Consider the following 19,861-nt stretch of genomic DNA (forward strand, 5'->3'; position numbering starts at 1 on the left):
CCAGAATTAGCGGAGCGCAGAGATTTCGGAAGATTGTAAAGCTGGAGGAGATTACAGAGATAGGGAGGGGAGAGGCCGTGGAGGGATTTGAAAACAAGAATTAGAATTTTAAAATCGAGGCGTTGTTTACATAGAAACATAGAAAATAGGAGCAGGAGTAGGCCATTCGGCCCCTCGAGCCTGCTCCGCCATTCAATGCGATCATGGCTGATCATCCAAATTCAGTACCCTGTCCCTGCTTACTCCCCATACCCCTTGATCCCTTTAGCCTTAAGAAATAAATCCAACTCCTTCTTGAATATATTTAATGAATTGGCCTCTACTGCCTTCTGTGGTATAGAATTCCACAGGTTCACCACTCTCTGGGTGAAGAAATTCCTCCTCATTTCTGTCCTAAATGGCTTACCCCTTATCCTTAGACTGTGACCCCTGGTTCTGGACTCCCCGACCATTGGGAACATCCTTCCTGCATCTAGTCTGTCCAGTCCTGTCAGAATTTTATAAGTTTCAATGAGATCCCCTCTCATTCTTCTAAACTCCAGCGAGTATAAGCCCAATCGACCCAACCTCTCCTCATACGTCATTCCTGCCATCCCAGGTATCAGCCTGGTGAATCTTTGCTGAACTCCCTCCATGGCAAGAACATCCTTCCTCGGATAAGATAAGATAAGTTTAACTGGGAGACAATGCAGGTCAGCGAGCACAGGGGAAATGGGTGAGCAGAAATTGGTGCGAGTTAGGATAAGGGCAGCCGAGTTTTGGGTGACCTCAAGTTTATGGAGGGTAGAACTAGGGAGGCCGGCCAGGAGTGCATTGGAATAGTCCAGTCTAGTGGCAACGAAGGCAGGGATGAGGGTTTCTGCAGCAAATGAGCTGAGGTACGGGCGGAGACGGGCGATGTTACGGAGGTGGAAATGGGCAGTCTTCGTGATGGCATGGATATGAGGTAGGAAGCTCATCTTGTGATCAAGTATAACACTGTTTGCGAACAGACTGGGTCAGCCTCCGACAATTGCCAGGGAGAGGGATGGAATCGGTGGCAAGGGAGCGGAGTTTGTGGCGTGGACCGAAGACCATGGCTTTGGTCTTCCCATATTAGTGGATTTCTGCTCCTCCACTGCTGATGAACAGCCTGACAGTTTAGAGACAGTGAAGGGGTTGAGAGAGGTAGAGCTGGGTGTCAAGTACATGTGAAAACTCGCGCTGTCGTTGGATGATGTCACCGAGGGGCCACATGTAGATGAGAAATAGGAGGGGGCCAAGTATAGATCCTTGAGGGACACCAGAGGTGACGGTGTAGGAGCGGGAAGAGAAGCCGTTGCAGGTGATTCTATGGCTACAGCTGGAAAGATAGGAATGGAACCAGGTGAGTGCAGTCCCATCGAGCTGGACAACAGTGGAAAGGCGTTGGAGTAGAATTGTGTGGTCATCCATGTCAAAGGCTTCAGACAAGTCGAGAAGGACGAGGAGGGATAGTTTACCTTTGTCGCAGTCAATTAAGATGTAATTTATAACCTTGGTAAGAGCTGTTTTGATACTGTGGCGGGGGCGGAAACCTGATTGGAGAGATTCAAATAGAGTTCCGGGAAAGGTGGTCACGGATTTGAGAGGCGAAAACATGTTCAAGGACTTTGAGAGAAAGGGGAGGGGGGGGGGTTTCCCGAGGAGAGGGGTGATGACGGCAGATTTGGAGGAGAGGGAAACAGTACCGGAGGAGAGGGAAACAGTACCTGAGGAGAGAGAACCGTTAATATCAGCTAACATGGGAGCCAGGAAGGGAATTTGGGTCAGCAGTTTAGTAGGAATAGGGTCGAGAGAGCAGCTGCCGTTCTAAGATCTGCCTAGTGGATAAGGCACGCACAGCTCTGCACCCGATGTACCACTGAGCTCTAAGGCTTATCCATGTTTTGTGCTGAATTTGTCGATCTCTATGGCAGAAGTTAACATGCTAAAATTAGCCTCGGCCTGCCTGTCCCAGAGAGGATAGGATCGAGCTCCACGATCAAACAATTACATAGAATTTAAAGGACAGGAACAGGCCATTCAGCCCAACTGGTGTTTATACTCCACATGAGCCTCCTCCCATTCTCTTTACTCCATCTCACCTTATTGACGTATCCTTCCATTCCTTTCTCCCTCATGTGCTTGTATAGCTTACCCTTAAGCGCATAGAATCATAAAATGATTCCGTGGATTGGAGGGTAGCTAATGTTACCCCACTATTCAAAAAAGGTGGTAGAGAAAAAGCGGGGAATTACAGACCGGTAAGCCTGACATCGGTAGTGGGGAAAATGCTAGAGTCTGTTATAAAAGATGTAATAGCAGAGCACTTGGAAAGCAGTGACAGGATCGGACAAAGTCAACATGGATTTACAAAAGGTAAATCATGCTTGACTAATCTACTGGAATTTTTTGAGGATGTAACTGGTAAAATAGATAAGGGAGAACCAGTGGATGTGGTGTATTTGGACTTTCAGAAGGCTTTCGATAAGGTCCCGCATAAGAGATTAGCGTGCAAAATTAAGGCACATGGGATTGGGGGCAAGGTATTGACTTGGATAGAGAACTGGTTGGCGGACAGAAAGCAAAGAGTTGGAATAAACGGGTCGTTTTCCGAGTGGCAGGCAGTGACTAGTGGGGTACCGCAAGGATCGGTCCTAGGACCCCAGCTGTTCACAATATATATTAATGATCTGGACGAGGGAATTGGATGTAATATCTCCAAATTTGCAGACGACACAAAGCTGGGCGGGAGGGTAAGCTGCGAGGAGGATGTCGGGAAACTCCAGTACGATTTGGACAGGTTGGGTGATTGGGCAGAAACATGGCAAATGCACTATAATGTGGATAAATGTGAGGTTATCCACTTTGGTGGCAAAAACAGGAAGGCAGATTATTATTTGAATGGCAATAGATTGGGAGAAGGGGAAGTGCAAAGAGACCTGGGTGTCCTTGTGCACCAGTCGCTGAAGGTAAGCATGCAGGTGCAGCAGGCGGTTAAGAAGGCAAATGGTATGTTGGCCTTCGTAGCAAGAGGGTTCGAGTACAAGAACAAGGATGTCTTGCTGCAGTTGTACAGGGCCTTGGTGAGACTGCACCTTGAGTATTGTGTGCAGTTTTGGTCACCTTACCTGAGGAAGGACGTTCTTGCCATGGAGGGAGTGCAGCGAAGATTCACCAGGCTGATGCCTGGGATGGCAGGAATGACGTATGAGGAGAGATTGTGTCGATTGGGCTTATACTCGCTGGAGTTTAGAAGATTGAGAGGGGATCTCATCGAAACCTATAAAATTCTGTCAGGTCTGGACAGACTAGATGCAGGAAGGATGTTTCTGATGGCCGGGGAGTCCAGAACCAGGGGTCATAGTCTAAGGATAAGGGGTAAGCCATTTAGGACTGAAATGAGGAGGAATTTCTTCACCCAGAGAGTGGTGAACCTGTGGAATTCTCTGCCACAGAGGGCGGTGGAGGCTAGTTCATTAAATATATTCAAGAAAGAGTTAGATATATTTCTTGAGGCTAAAGGGATCACAGGATATGGGGAAAAGGCAGGGACAGGGTACTGAATTTGGATGATCAGCCATGATCACGTTGAATGGCGGAGCAGGCTCGAAGGGCCGAATGGCCTACTCCTGCTCCTATCTTCTCTGTTTCTATGATACAGCACCGACTGAGACCATTTGGCCCAACATTCATGTGCCAGCTCTTTGAAAGAGCTAGCCAATTCTTTCTGCATAGCCCTGTAAATATTTTCCCTTCAAGTATTTATTCAATTCTCATTGAAAAGTTACTATTGAATCTGCTTCCACCACCCTTTCAGGTAGTGCACTCCGATCACAGCACCTCGCTGCGTAAATAAAATATTTACACATGTCTCCTCTGGTTCTTTTGCCAATCACCTTAAATCTGTGTCCTCTGGTTACCAACCCTTCTGCCACTGGAAACAGTTTCTCGTTATTTGGTGGATAGGCAATGGCAAACATTCAAAGATCGCATGGATGAACTACAGAATTTGTTTATCCCAGTTTGGCATAAAAATAAATCAAAAAGGTGACTCAACCGTGGCTAACGAGGGCAATTAGGGATAACATAAGATCCAAAGAGAGGACATATAAATTGGCCAAAAAAAGCAGCAAACCTGAAGATTGGGAGCAGTTTAGGATTCAGCAAAGGAGGACAAAGGGATTAATTAAGAGGGGGAAAATAGATTATGAAAGTAAGCTTGCAGGGAACATAAAAACTGACTGTAAAAGCTTTTTATAGATATGTGAAGAGAAAAAGATTGGTGAAGTCAAGCGTAGGTCCTTTAGTCAGAATCAGGGGAATTTATAATGGGGAACAAAGAAATGGCAGGCCAATTAAATACATATTTTGGTTCTGTCTTCACAAAGGAGGACACAAATAACCTCCCAGAGATGTCGGGGAACATAGGGACTAATGAGAGGGAGGAACTGAAAGAAATCCGTATTTGTAAGGAAATGGTGTTGGGGCAGTTGATGGGATTGAAGGCCGATAAATCCCCAGGGCCTGATAATCTACATCCTAGGGTACTTAAGGAAGTGGCCCTGGAGATAGTAGATGCATTGCTGGTCATCTTCTAGAACTCGATAGACTCTGGAACGGTACCCATGGATTGGAGGGTAGCTAATGTTACCCCACTATTCAAAAAAGGTGGTAGAGAAAAAGCGGGGAATTATAGACCAGTAAGCCTGTCATCGGTAGTGGGGAAAATGCTAGAGTCCATTATAAAAGATGTAATAGCAGAGCACTTGGAAAACAGTGACAGGATCGGGCAAAGTCATCATGGATTTACAAAAGGTAAATCGTGCTTGACTAATCTACTGGAATTTTTTGAGGATGTAACTGGTAAAATAGATAAGGGAGAACCAGTGGATGTGGTGTATTTGGACTTTCAGAAAGGCTTTCGATGAGGTCCCGCATAAGAGATTAGCGTGCAAAATTAAGGCACATGGGATTGGGGGCAAGGTATTGACTTGGATAGAGAACTGGTTGGCAGACAGAAAGCAAAGAGTTGGAATAAACTGATCGTTTTCCGAGTGGCAGGCAGTGACTAGTGGGGTACCGCAAGGATCGGTCCTAGGACCCCAGCTGTTCACAATATATATTAATGATCTGGACGAGGGAATTGGATGTAATATCTCTCAATTTGCAGATGACACAACGCTGGGTGGGAGGGTATGCTGTGAGGAGGATGTCGTGAAACTCCAGTACGATTTGGACAGGTTGGGTGATTGGGCAGAAACATGGCAAATGCACTATAATGTGGATAAATGTGAGGTTATCCACTTTGGTGGCAAAAAACAGGAAGGCAGATTATTATTTGAATGGCAATAGATTGGGAGAAGGGGAAGTGCAAAGAGACCTGGGTGTTCTTGTGCACCAGTCGCTGAAGGTAAGCATGCAGGTGCAGCAGGTGGTTAAGAAGGCAAATGGTATGTTGGCCTTCGTAGCAAGAGGGTTCGAGTACAGGAACAAGGATGTCATGCTGCAGTTGTACAGGGCCTTGGTGAGACTGCACCTGGAGTATTGTGTGCAGTTTTGGTCGCCTTATCTGAGGAAGGATGTTCTTGCCATGGAAGGAGTGCAGCGAAGATTCACCAGGCTGATACCTGGGATGGCAGGAATGACGTATGAGGAGAGATTGTGTCGATTGGGCTTATACTCACTGGAGTTTAGAAGATTGAGAGGGGATCTCATCGAAACCTATAAAATTCTGTCAGGCCTGGACAGACTAGATGCAGGAAGGATGTTCCCAATGGCCAGGGAGTCCAGAGCCAGGGGTCATAGTCTAAGGATAAGGGGTAAGCCATTTAGGACTGATGAGGAATTTCTTCAACCAGAGAGTGGTGAACCTGTGGAATTCTCTGCCACAGAGGGCGGTGGAGGCCAGTTCATTAAATATATTCAAGAAGGAGTTGGATATATTTCTTGAGGCTAAAAGGATATGGGGAGAAAGCAGGGACAGGGTACTGAATTTGGATGATCAGCCATGATCTCATTGAATGGCGGAGCAGGCTCGAGGGGCCGAATGGCCTACTCCTGCTCTTATCTTCTATGTTTCTATATTTACTCTATTAGAGCTTTTCAAAATCTTGAAGGGTTTTATCAAATTTCCCCTTAACCTTCTCTACTTTAAGGAGAACAACCCTAGTTTTGCTGGACTTTCTACGTAACTGAAGTATTTCATCCCTGGTACCACTCTATTAAATCTCCTCTGAACCCTCTTCCCCGCCTTGACATCCTTCTTAAAGAGTGGTGCCCAGAATTGGCCACAATACTCCAGATGGGGCCTAACCAGTGTTTTATAAAGGCTTATCATCACTTCCTTGGTCTTTATAAAGCCAAGGATCCTGTGCCTTTTTAACAGCCTTCTCAACTTGTCCTGCCACCTTTAAAGACTTATGTAAGTACACCCCCAGGTCTCGCTGTTCCTGCGCCCCCTTTAAAATAGTACCATTTAGTTTATATTGCCTCCTTATTCTTTCTACCAAATTGAATCACTTCACACTTCTCTGCATTAAATTTCACCTGCCATGTGTCTGCCCATTTCACCAGTCTGTCTAAGTGCTCCTGAACACTCTTACTATTCTCCTCACTGTTTGCTACATTTTCAATTTTCTTGTCCTCTCCAAACTGTGAAATGATGCCCTGTATACCCAGGTCGAGGTCATTAATATATATCAAAAAGAGCAGTGGTCCCTACACTGAACCTTGGGGAACACCACTGCACAGCTTCCTCCAGTCTGGAAAAATAGCCGTTCACCACTACTCTCTGCTTTCTGTCCCTTAGCCAATTTCGCATCCACGCAGCCACTGCCCCTTTAATCCCATCCCTTCAGTTTTGCTAACCAGTATATTATGTGGTACTTTATCAAATGCCTTTTGAAAGTCTGTATACACATCATCCGTACTACCCTCATCCACCCTCTCCATTACTTCATCACAGCACACGATCAACTTGGTCAAACACGATTGCCTTTAACAAATCCGTGCTTGCTTTCATTTATTAACCCATATTTTTCCAAGTGCCAATTAATTTTGTCCCAGATTAACATCTCTGTTTCCCCACCACCAACGTTCAACTGATTGAGTCATAGAGTTATCTTCTTAGGCAGTCCCTCTGAACCGAGGATGACTTGCTACCACATTAGAAATGAGTTCGCAGGTGACTGAGTCCAATGCGGGACCTACAGTCTCCATCACAGGTGGGGCAGACGGTGGTTGAAGGGGTGGGTGGGGTGCTTGGGTTGACTTGCGCTGCCTGCGCTTGGCTTCCGCTTGCTCCCGGCGAAGAGACTCGAGGTGTTCGGCGCCTTCCCGGATGCTTCTCCTCCACTTTGTGCGGTCTTGGGCCAGGGATTCCCAGGTGTCGGTGGGGATGTTGCACTTTTTCAAGGAGGCTTTGAGGGTGTCCTTGAAGCGTTTCCTCTGCCCACCTGGAGCGCTCTTGCCATGCCGGAGCTCTGAGTAGAGCGCTTGTTTTGGGAGTCTCGTATTGGGCATGCGGACAATGTGACCCATCCATCAGAGCTGATTGAGTGTGGGCATAGCTTCGATGCTGGGAATGTTGGCCTGAGCAAGAACACTGACGTTGGTGTGCCTATCCTGCCAATGAATTTGCAGGATCTTGCGGAGGCAGCGTTGGTGGTACCTCTCCAGTGCTTTGAGGTGCCCGCTGTATATGGTCCATGTCTCTGAGGCATACAGCAGGGCGGGTATCACTGCTGCTCTGTAGACCATGAGCTTAGTGCTGGGTTTGAGGTCCTGGTCTTCAAACACTCTCTTCCTCAGGCGACCGAAGGGTGCACTGGCACACTGAAGGCGGTGTTGGACTTCATCGTCACCGTCTGCCCTAGTTGACAGTAGGCTCCCGAGGTATGGAAAGTGGTCCATGTTGTCCAAGGCCTTGTCGTGGATTTTGATAATCGGGGGGCAGTACTGCGTGGTGGGGGCAGGTTGGTAGAGGACCTTTGTCTTACAGATGTTTAGTGTAAGGCCCATGCTCTCATACGCTTCGGTGAAGGTGTTGACGATGGTTTGGAGTTCGGCTTCCGAGTGAGCGCAGAAGCAAGCGTCGTCTGCATACTGTAATTCGACGACCTTGGATCTGGACTGGAGGTGACTGAGGTTGAACAGTTTCCCGTTTGTTTTGTAAATTAGCTCCACTCCAGCGGGGAGCTTACTGAGGGTGAAGTGGAGCATTGCAGCAAGGAAGATTGAGAAGAGCATTGGTGCGATGACACAACCTTGCTTGACCCCAGTTCGTACGTGAATTGGGTCTGTGGTGGAACCGTTGGTCAGGATCACTGCTTGCATGTCGTCTTGAAGCAGGCGGAGGATGGTGATAAACTTTTGAGGGCAGCTGAATTTGAGGAGGACACTCCATAATCCCTCACGGTTTACCGTGTCAAAGGCCTTTGAGAGATCAAAGAAGGCCATGTACAGCGGTTGGTGCTGCTCCCTGCATTTCTCTTGTAATTGATGTCCATTGTGCCCCTTAGTGGGCAGAATCCACATTGCAACTCTGGGAGGAGCTCTTCGGCCACTGGGAGAAGGTGATTGAGGAGGATTCTTGCGATGACTTTCCCTGTGGCAGACAGCAGGGAAACCCCCCTGTAATTACTGCAATCGGACTTGTCATCTTTCTTGAAGATGGTCACAATTACGGCGTCTGAGATCCCCTGGCATGCTCTCCTCCTTCCAGATAAGAGAAATTAGTTCATGAATTCGCGCCAGCAGTGCTTTGGTGTCTCGGCAGGGATTCTATCTGCTCCTGAGGCCTGATTGAGTCATAATTATACAGCACAGAAAGAGGCCCTTCGGACCATCGTGTCCGCGCCGGCCATCAAGCCCTATCTATTCTAATCCCATTTTCCAGCACTTGGTCCGTAGCCTTGTATGCTATGGCGTTTCAAGTGCTCATCTAAATGCTTCTTGAATGTTGAGAGTTCCTGCCTCTACCACCCTTTCAGGCAGTGAGTTCCAGATTCCAGCCACCCTCTGGGTGAAAAAGTTTTTCCTCAAATCCCCTCTAAACCTCCTGCCCCTTACCTTGGAACTATGCCCCCTGGTTATTGACCCCTCTACTAAGGGGAAAAGTTCCTTTCTATCTACCCTATCTATGCCCCTCATAATTTTGTACACCTCAATCAGGTCCCCCCTCAGCCTTCGCTGCTCTAAGGAGAACAACCCCAGCCTGTCCAGTCTCTCTTCATAGCTGAAGTGCTCCAGCCCAGGTAACATCCTGGTGAATCTCCTCTGCAATGCAATCACATCCTTCCTATGGTGTGGCGACCAGAACTGCACACACTATTCCAGCTGTGGCCTAACTAGCGTTTTGTACAGCTCCATCATAACCTCCCTGCTCTTGCCTTCATTAGCCGAGGCATAGAATATAAGTATCCCATATGCCTTTTTAACCACCTAATCTACCTGTCCTGCTGCCTTCAGGGATCTATGTACATGCACACCTAGGTCCCTCTGATCCTGTCCTTCCTAGGATCCTACTATTCATTGTGTATTCCTTTTGCCTTGTTAGTCCTCCCAAAATGCATCACCTCACACTTTTCAGGGTTAAATTCCATTTGCCACTGTTCTGCCCATCAGATCAACCTGTCTATATCGTCCTGTAGCCTGAGGCTTCCCTCCTCGCTATTTACCACTCCACCAATTGGCCGATAATTACCTGGTTTATCCTGATAACATTTTTTTTAAATGTTGACGAGCAGAAGTTCCAATTAGAAGGTTACACGGGTCCTGTAAAGGTGGCAATTTGTGGTGTTATTTCGAGTTGTCCATGTTGTGCATTAGCAGAGTAGGAGTGAATGGTTCTATCTATTCCAGTGTTTCTCAAACTGGGGATCATAGAGACTTCGCAGGGGCTCTGCGGCCGGAGGTAATTTCAAGAATGCTCCTCTTTATAAAACCGACACTGATTCAGTTCTTGCGAATTATTTTCAATGGCGGGGCCTGCTTCCTCACAGAGGCCCACAGCTCTCCCTCACTTTGCAACGAGTGCTCCCTGCTGGGTGAGCCGATTTCCTCTCCCTGGCGCCGTGACCCTGTACCACCCTCCCAACATGTGATCAGAGCGCCCGCGGGGCTCTTCAAAACACGCACCTGAACGTGTTCACGCAAGCATGTACAATCCCACAGTGCAGCAGTTACAGAACATGCCAGTGGGACAGTGTGGCGGTGAGTCAGGCTTCCAGCATCATCCCAACATGTGCACGGGTGCTCGTGCCCTCGCTCACCTTGGCCAGCCTGCTGACGGCTTTAAAAACTGTCCAGCACTAAGTGGCTAATAGTGGCCATCTGTTCCTGCGGAGTGCCCAGAATTGGTGTGAGAAGCAGGCACACCCATCTCACTGATATCTGTAAGTAAATACCTGTTTTATTAAAACACTCTTTACATGCGGTACTTTTGTATTATGAGTATTATATACAGGTTGAGCGTCCTGAATCCGGCAACCTCGGGACCGAGGCCGAACCGGTTTTCATGTTTTTCCGGACTTTGGAATGTGTTTCTGAAGTCCGGAAATATCGCAACCTGGGCTCGGGCGTTTTCGGACATCAGAAACACGTTCCGAGTCCGGAAATGCCTGGGTCCAGGTTTGACGGGGTGTCCAATTTCCGGAACATTTTACGGGTTTTGGACGACCCTGCCACCAATCGTCCCGGAGTCAAGATTCCGGATTCTGGAACTCCGGATTTTGGACGCTCAACCTGTAGTATAATTTAGATGGGGCGGGGGGGGGTCTGTGATCACTAATCAATTTGAAAAGGGGTCCTTCAACCAAAAAAGTTTGAGAACCACTGATCTATTTAATGTAGAGGCATATGACGGATATCGGTCTGCCCCTGGTATGTATGTTTGTGCATGAATCAACACCCACTCATTGCTAACTATCTCCTCTCCCAGTTGCTGATTGATCTGCTATACGTTGCCAGCATTTGCTGTTTTTATTCCAAATTTCTAGTATTTGCGTTTTTTTTAATCTCTTCCCCGAGTGTAGAGGTTTTACAGAAGCCTTAACTCCTATTTGAATCCAGCTTGTCATTTCCTGCTATGTAGCTCAGCAGATGCACATAATAGGAACGCCTGCCCTGCCTTTGGATTTAGCTTTGAGCATTCTTTCCATCTGTTCCTCTTTATTTTATTTTTATAAAAATTGAGACCCAATATCGCAGCATGTTTCTGCAGTGAATATCTGACCTATACAGACCAGGAAGGTCACAAATTCGATCTCTGGTCTACTCTGAGTCAGCTGGAGGAATGCTGCAATTGGCCTCAGTACCACTGGGTTAGGGAGAGGCAAATCGAGCAGGGTGTTCTGCACCTGATTGCTGACCACCATCTCTTGCTGGACATGTCATAGGTCTTGTGACTCCAAGGTCAGGGTGCTTGCTGCCCACCGAGCCAAGCTGACATGCAGCTTGAATCTCCAAAGAAGAATATTCAGACCAGCCTCCTGGTTTGAACCATTTGATACCATTGCATACACCATTTACAGCACTTAATGTCAGTATCATATTCCTCCTTTCTTTGGACAGAAAACCTCGACATAAAGAAGTTTACACTATATATTCATTAAAGCAGTATAAGATGTGCCACAGAAATGGTTGTAACTTGACCCTTTTTGATTGAAGTGCTTCAGACGGCAGCTGAAGTAAAGCACGCAAAAGTAATGACATTTTATCAGACATGTGAAAGCCTTTGAAAAACAAAATAAAAGGGTCTCCTTATTTAAAGCTTTGTATTTTATTTGCATTTAATTGATGTTTTTGCGTGTCTTTTTAAAGTACCTCGCGTGTGGGCCAACGAGCAATGGCTGAGCAGTGCACACAAGTGTAAAAGCCATTTGGCCATAGCTTCCCCCGCGCCCCACCCCCCCCCCCCCCCCAAACCCCATTTCTCCTGAAAGGGCTGATTCTTGTTGGGATACAATTATACGGGCATCCCCCAGTCCTCTAGTACCTCCCCCAAGTGGCCACTCATCATGTGTGGGTCTAGACCCTAAGTATCAGTAGGCTATTTGGCTGAGCACAAACTAGTCCTCATCTGACCCCCCACACGCGGGAAGTGGCAGCAAAAACCACTGGCTGCTTTATCTTATACAAAAGCAAAATACTGCGGATGTTGGAAATCTGAAATAAAAACAGAAAATGCTGGAAATACTCAGCCGGTCAGGCAGTATTTGTAGAGAGAGAAACGAGAGTTAACGTTTCAGGTCGATGACCCTTTGTCAGAACTGGAAAAAGTTGGAGATGTAACAGGTTTTTAAGCAAGTGTAGGGGCAGGGAAAGAGGGGAGGGGAGGAAAGAACCAAAGGGAAGGTCTCTGATAGGATGGAAGGCAGGAGAGATTAAGAGACAAAAGGGATGATAGTGCGAGGCAAAAGGAGATGGTACTAGGACAAGTTAAGAAACAAAAGATGCCACTAGACGAAGTGTAAATGGCACTGGCAGAATGATCGACAGCTGCCACGGCTGCTTTATCTTTTTTGCTTTTCACTAACCCGGTTTGCTGAAGTAAGTTGCAATGGCCTAGGTAACATATTGACCAGGGAGCGACCCTGGGACCTTCGTGCTACACTAGATTTACCCGTTGGGCCATCAGAAAACTCTGCAAAAATTGAATTTTTAAAAAAAAAGTCGTTTTTAAGTGTAGCAGGGAGGAAAAGTAGGACAAAGAAAATCTGCAGTAACTTGCCTAAATCCTGCTTAGACCTTCAAATCAAGCACATCAGTGAACTCTGGTTCCTGGACGGTTTCTTACCGTAGATATTGAAACTCTGTTATAAGAAAGTCCTGTTTTCCCCAACAGTATGTCCTTTTAAGATAGATACAGTTACTTTATATGGAGGTTACTTTATATTTCCCTATAGTTCTGTGAAATAATGTCGGCACTCCAGCTGAGTTCCTGAATAGAATATATTTTGGGATTGTATCGTCCAGTCAGGGAGCCTGCAATCCATTTCTAAATGGGATTATTTTTGTGCACTGGATGGAAATCCCAATCATTATTTGATTATAAAAAAAGAGTAAGAGATGACTCCATTGTGGAGTATAACTAACACACTTCGAAGTGTGTACACAGCATTACAGCTGCCATCTTTGCCAAGGCTAAAACCAGAGAGGGTGTGGGCGGGGGAGGAGGGTGTGTTTATGGCATGAGTTTGCTTTGCTTCTCTTGAAAAATAATTGAATATCTTAATGAGGTGAATAATTAATACTTCCACATCAAGGCACATGTGAAGAAAAATGCACTTTTATTCTTAAAATATTTTTTGTGTCTAGTTCGCATATCGGATGTTCCTAGACAGCCCACTGGAAAACGGGACTGTCTGGTTGGTTGCAGGCAGATTAGAGCCCCCTAACATTTATGCATTGAGGGGCATAGGCCATTGGTAAACCACTGAGGCAATCTTTTTACCAGCTGTATTCATCTCAACCCATGTGTGACTGACTAATGTCACTCCACAGATCCGACATGATTGTACACTGTTTCAGCACTGTCGCTACATACTGTGTGACGGCGCTGTCCCGGCGTGCGCGGTGTGTGACGGCGCTGTCCCGGCGTGCGCGGTGTGTGACGGCGCTGTCCCGGTGTGTGACGGCGCTGTCCCGGCGTGCGCGGTGTGTGACGGCGCTGTCCCGGTGTGTGACGGCGCTGTCCCGGCGTGCGCGGTGTGTGACGGCACTGACTCTCTTTTGTATGGCATACACTCAGTATAGTGGCATGTAGCCAAGTAAAAGATGTATATTGCAATCTTTGTCTCACTGTGTGATATAATACCATCCTGCAAAACTCCGGGGCTCTGTTGCCAGAAGTTGCAAATGGTTAAGCTGATGGGAAAGATAACTGAGAGCTGATTGAACAGTGGGAGTGCTTAAGGAAGCTTGCCATGCTGGTTGCAGTTTCTGCAATGTGCTTTTCACAAAGCCCACGTCTGCGCAATAGTGGAATATTGTTATCCAGTTTGCAAGCTGCCTTTTCTAACAAATCCATAAGGATTTCATTGGGTTGCCACAGGCTGGGGACATCTAATGACACTGCAGCCTGGGTAACATTTAAAAGTAATTGGACTTCATCTGAGTCTCTCCCTCAGATTCTGCTCAGGTGGAGAAACTGGAAATCCGACCACTTCAGGCTGAATTTTACACAATTTCTTTAAATCACCATTGAGAAGGAAGATGGGTCTGCCGTTTTCTAACAACCCATAAGGGCTGCAGTCCAAATCATTCAAATCTGATGACCACTGCCTACTCCATGTCACAGTTAAGCCAGTGGGACATAGATGTGACTTGGCTGTCAGTCCTCTGCAAGCTTATGCCTAGAGTAGTGGAAGAATCACTGACACCCAAGCCAGACCATGGATGCAGAAACTGCTTCAGCTGTACCTCGGCGTGTCTGTTGAGAATGACCACGTGTAATATCAGCAGCAAAGGTCCTCCTTACCAATTTGGCCAGTGGAACGTTCTCCCAGGTTGAGCCTCCTTGTGCACATGAGTTAACTGAACCAGGACTGTTGGAGCATTCTTTAATTTAAAGCATATAAAGGCTTTAGCCTTGCTCCCAGCGCCCTACATAGATTCTCCAAGACTTTATTGAGATGCCTTTCGATGTTGTCCTGTCTTGGCCGCACCCTGTTGCTATGCCACCGAACATACAAAACAATTATAAATGGAGTAGTGGAAAACAAGCTCAAAACCATCTAAGAGACATCTGCGGATGTCTGACATTTTGAGTGCACTTCCAGCTCATCCAGAGAATGTGTAATTAGCAGCTGAAACTGGGTATTCATTCAGAGTATTTGCCCATCCAGGTGTATGTTACACAAAGTAACAGACAACATGAGGAAATGTGATCATCCTAAGAGAGCACTGTACACAGTCAGATTTTTTACTCCAGGCAAGGCAGCTGTACACTGTTTGTATTTCAATAATTGAGACGTATCTTTGATTTTTACGAGATGCAGCTGATACTGTAATTGAAAATCAGGAAATGGCAGATTTGCTAAATAATTACTTTGTATCATTCTGCACAGTAGAGGATGAAGTACTAGAGGTATGAGGAAAAGTAAAAATAAATCAAGGGGAGGAACTTACTAGATTTTATATCAGTTAATAAAAATAGTAATGGAGAAAATAATAAGACTAAAGATAGACAATTCTTCAGGACCTGATGGTTTCTACCCCAGGGTATTGAAAGAAGTAGCTGAGGAAATTGTAGATGATTTAGTTATGATCTTCCAAAACACACAATTCAGGAATTTTTCCCTTAGATTGGAAAATTGCCAATGTCACTCCATTATTTAAGAAGTGATAGACTAGTAGGCCTATAATTTCCTAGTTTAACACCTGTTGCAGGGGAGTTACTAGAATCTGTTATTTGGGACAGAGTGACTGAGCACTTGGACAAATATGAGCTGCTCAGAGAGCCAGCATGAATTTGTAAAGAGTAAGTCATGTCTAATGAACCTCGTTGAATTTTTTGAGCAGTTGACTAACATGGTGGACAAGGGAGTGTCTATAGATGTTACTTGTATGGAATTGCAGAAGCCTATTGATGAAGTTCCACATAAGAGACTGCTAATAAAGATGAGAGCGCATGGAATTGGGGGCAACCTATTGACATGGGTAGGCAATTGGTTAGGAGGTAGGAGACAGCGAGCAGGGGTAATGGGTATGTACTCCAGTTGGCAGGATGTGACTAATGGTGACCCCCCCCACCCTGCCAGGGATCTGTATTAGGGCCTCAGCTTTTCACTATATTTATCAATGTCTTGGATGAAGGAATAAAGAGCCATATATCCAAGTTTGCTGACAACACCACGTTAGGTGGCACAGTAAAAAGTGTAGATGGGAACAGAAAGTTGCAAAGGGACCCATTGCAAAAGGACATGTTAGGCTAAGTGAGTGGGCAAAACTATGGCAGATGGAGTTCAGTGTGGGGAAATGTGAGGCCATCCACTTTGGACCGAAAAAAGATAGATCGGAGTATTTTCTAAATGGGGAGAAGCTAGGAACTGGAGGAGCAGAGAGATTTAGGGGTCCTAGTACAGAAATCACAAAGTTAGTGGGCAGGTGCAAAAAATAATTTAAAAGGCGAATAGAATGTTAGCTTTTATCTCGAGGGCTGGAATACAAAGGGGTGGAAGTTATGTTACAGTTCTATAAAGCTCTGGTTAGACCCCATTTAGAGTGCTGTGTTCAGTTCTGGGCACCGCACCTCAGGAAGGATCTATTGGCCTTGGAGGGGGAGCAGTGCTGATTCACCAGAATGATACCAGGGCTAAAAGGGTTAAATTATGAGGACAGGTTGTATTCTCGAGTATAGAAGATTAAGGGGTGATATAGTGGAGGTGTTTAAGATGGTTAAAGGATTTGATAGGGTGGATAGAGAAATTGTTTCCTCTGTTTTGGGGGGGGGGGAGGAAGGAGTGTCCAGAACAAGGGGGCATAACCCTAAAATTAGAGCTAGGTCGTTCAGAAGTGATGTCAGGAGGCACCTTCACACAGTGGTGGACATCGGGAAATCTCTTCCCCCCCCCCCCCCCCCCCCCCGCCCCAAATTACTCTTTATGTGGCTCAGTGTCAAATTTTGTTTGATAATTGCTGCTTTGAAGCACCTTGGGATATTTTACTACATTAAAGATGCTGCTGCTATCTGAAACTGGTATTGGACAATACTTGCCTAGCACTGTAGGGTAAGTTGGGAAACTGGTCTTGGATCAAGATCTGGTATTCATGCAGCCAATTACAGGAAACTTTCGATTTACCGGCACCTAAATAACCGGAAATCTCGGTTGACCGGCAAAATGCAGGAGTAGGTTCAGGTAAGTTTTACTTCATATTGTACTTGCCTTCCTCGATCTGTTGCTGTGCAAGGGTGTGGCTGCAGCTGTTGCTAGGCTACAGAGACGCTTGGAACTTGTGGCCATTGTTCTGCACTTGTTGCTAAGCAACAGGGTTTGTTGCTTTATACGGAGCTGTCAGCTCTCCATATCTTTTACTATAGCTTTCGGTTTTCCGGAATTTTTGATGAACCGGCACCACGTCTGTCCCATTGGTACCGGATTTAAAAAAAAAAAAAAAAGTTTCCTGTACCTCATTTAATAAAAGAAATCTTTGGTGCCAAGTCCTTCTATCCATACTTCCAAACTATTTCCCAGAAGGTCGCTACATTTGGAACCTTTTTGACATTCTGGAAGCTTCTATCTGAATATGCCTTGACCAGGGAAGCTGTGTTCTTGCACATGGGGCCTCATTCCATGGTGGTAGTGCATTTGAGGATCTTGCAGTTGATGAGGAGCTGCAGATCACCCGAAGTGTGTGCCTCTAGAGCGCAGTCACCTGTAAACAATGGCACACTTGCCGCCACTTCTATGATCTCTGTCAAAGCTCATAGCCGACTCGTGTTAAAGAGCTTCCTGGATGTGTGGAAACACACGCATACACCCACAATAGGCCTCTTGTTGTGAAGAGGTTGGGTGCAAATACGTATCCTTGTTTGATAAGAGTTGAAGAGCATTCACTGCTCATTATTGGTAAGCTGTGTGATTGTAGCTGGTTAATTTTCGTAGTTTGGGGTGGGGAGGACGGGTCCCTAAGGCCTTGCTCTGTCAACCTACGTCTAAGCTCTCAAAAGAGAGTATGTACTCTGCGTCGGGCAAACTGAATCTCTGCGCGGTAGACTTCTCAGTCGCTTGGTCTTAAACATTGTTGTATTTTCGTGTGTGTCATCTGCCTGACTGGCCAAAGAAGTCCATTCTCTCACTGATGTTCCGGACAAGTAATTGATTAGATGTCTGCGCTGGGTGTCTGGGGACCAGTTCATGCTCAACACATTTTGTCAGAAGAAGGAAGCCATTACAATTGTCCTTCCTAACACCACTGGGGCTCAGTGACACTGCCCCAGGTGATAGAAGCCCTACCAATCCATGCATTGAAGGCTCCCACATTGATCTGTGTTGTCTGCTGATGGTGATTGTACTGTAAAACTGCTCCTTCACCTCGCCTTCATTTGTGCATAGTCATGATAGTGGCATAGGGTTCTGTTCCATTGGTAGTCGCACAGTTATCTGAAGCTCATTGACAGACTGTCCAACTTTACAGTAATGTCATTACGAATTACAAATCGTCTGCCTGGCTGTGCCAGAAGTGGGTATGGTCAACACAGTGAGTTGATCCTCTAGCCAGCTTGCTGTCGCTCAGTACACCAGTGTCGGCCCACCAACCACAGTTGGCTGTCCTACCTAGTAAGCTGCCAATGCATATGGGACCTTTTCTACCTCCTTTTGAGTGTTTAGCAATGCAAATCCTAAATAGGAGTGCTCAGTTATCTAAGATGCTACTGAACACTGCTGCAACCATAAATGTTTAGAACTGAGCGGTCAAATGGGACACACCACCTACATATAAGGGTTCACTGCTATATCCCCATGCCTTGGCTTCATCACTTGTCCCATCTAGGGTTGCAAAACTCCGGGAATTTTTAAGAGGAAACTTTCCATGGGAATTTTGAGTTTTTTTGCACACTGATGGTTTTTGTCTCTGACCCTTATGTTGGCCCAGAAATTCGGGTCGGGGGCTTCCCGCGGGTGTAAGCTCCCGACCTGCACTTACCTTGCACACCGGCCGTTGAGCTCTGGGCTCCCGTGGAATTCCGATCCGGGGCCTGGTCCAGCTGCCGGCGCGCAGTGCTTGCGTATCCCAGGGGCGCAGTTAGTTTGATGCGTCCCCTGGGATCACGTGGGCCATGGAGAGCCAATCGGAGCAGGGAATGCTCCATTCATAAGATTGACAGGAAGGGCTGTCTAGACTTATAAATATTACGGCCCCAAAACATCACTAAACCTTCAAATAATTTTTTTTTAAATCACATTTTTTAAATAAACTATAAATTACATGAAATAACTATAACAATTTAAATTTTTGAAAATAATTTTATTTTCTAACGTGGCTAAAAATAAACTTACCTTTCTTTAAAGTATTTAAAAATAATAAACCTGTGGAAAAAATGTTTTCATTTTAATTAATTCACCACTTCCCTTGTAAAAAGCAGGCCTTACGCCTGCTTTTTACATGTCTAACTTCTGGAGACTTACCCTCCCGGGAAAACCTGTTTCAAAAAAAAAAAAAAACGAAGTTCGATGCACACGCGCAGCCTCTCCCGCGCACGCGTTCGACCTCTGAACCCCTGCTTTCAGGGGAACGGAAGTGCCAGTTTCCCGCGCATGCGCAGTGCAAAAAATAGCACAGATCCTGGCAAATGGGAAAGATGCAAAGGATCATAAAACAGATAGTAAGAGCTACAAAAAGGGAGTATGAAAAGAAACTGGCAAGGGATATCAAACTCAACACAGAATTTTACAATTATATTAGGAAAAAGGGTGGTCAGGAGCAATGTTGACCCCTTAAAAACTGAAAGTGGTGATATTGTCAATGATAAGGAAATGGCGGACATGTTGAATAATTACTTTGCGTCCGTATTTACAGTAGAGAAAGAGAATAGCATGCCAGAAATCCCAAGGAAACTAATATTGAATCGGGAACAGGGAATCAATAAAATTAACGTAAGTAAAATAACAGTAATGAAGAAAATAATGGCACTAAAGAGTGACTAATCCCCAGGACCAGATGGCTTCCATCCCAGGGTTTTAAAGGAAGTAGGTGAGCACATTGCAGATGCCCTAACTATAATCTTCCAAAGTTCTCTCGATTCAGGAACTGTCCCTTTTATATTGGAAAATTGCGCATGTCACTCTGCTATTTAAGAATGGCGAGAGAGGGAAACCAGGGAATTATAGACCAGTTAGCCTAACATCTGTTGTCG

General features: G+C 45.9%; 1 protein-coding gene across 2 annotated transcripts in view; it reads left to right on the plus strand.

The window, feature by feature from the left end:
- Positions 1–19,861, plus strand: part of tmem9 (transmembrane protein 9) — a 92,926-nt gene that overhangs the window by 19,156 nt on the left and 53,909 nt on the right. The gene's annotated exons all lie outside the window — the stretch shown is intronic.

The sequence above is a fragment of the Somniosus microcephalus genome, chromosome 18 (assembly GCF_052327205.1).
Source record: "Somniosus microcephalus isolate GS21.2 chromosome 18, FLI_Smic_1.0, whole genome shotgun sequence".
Lineage (NCBI taxonomy): Eukaryota > Metazoa > Chordata > Chondrichthyes > Squaliformes > Somniosidae > Somniosus > Somniosus microcephalus.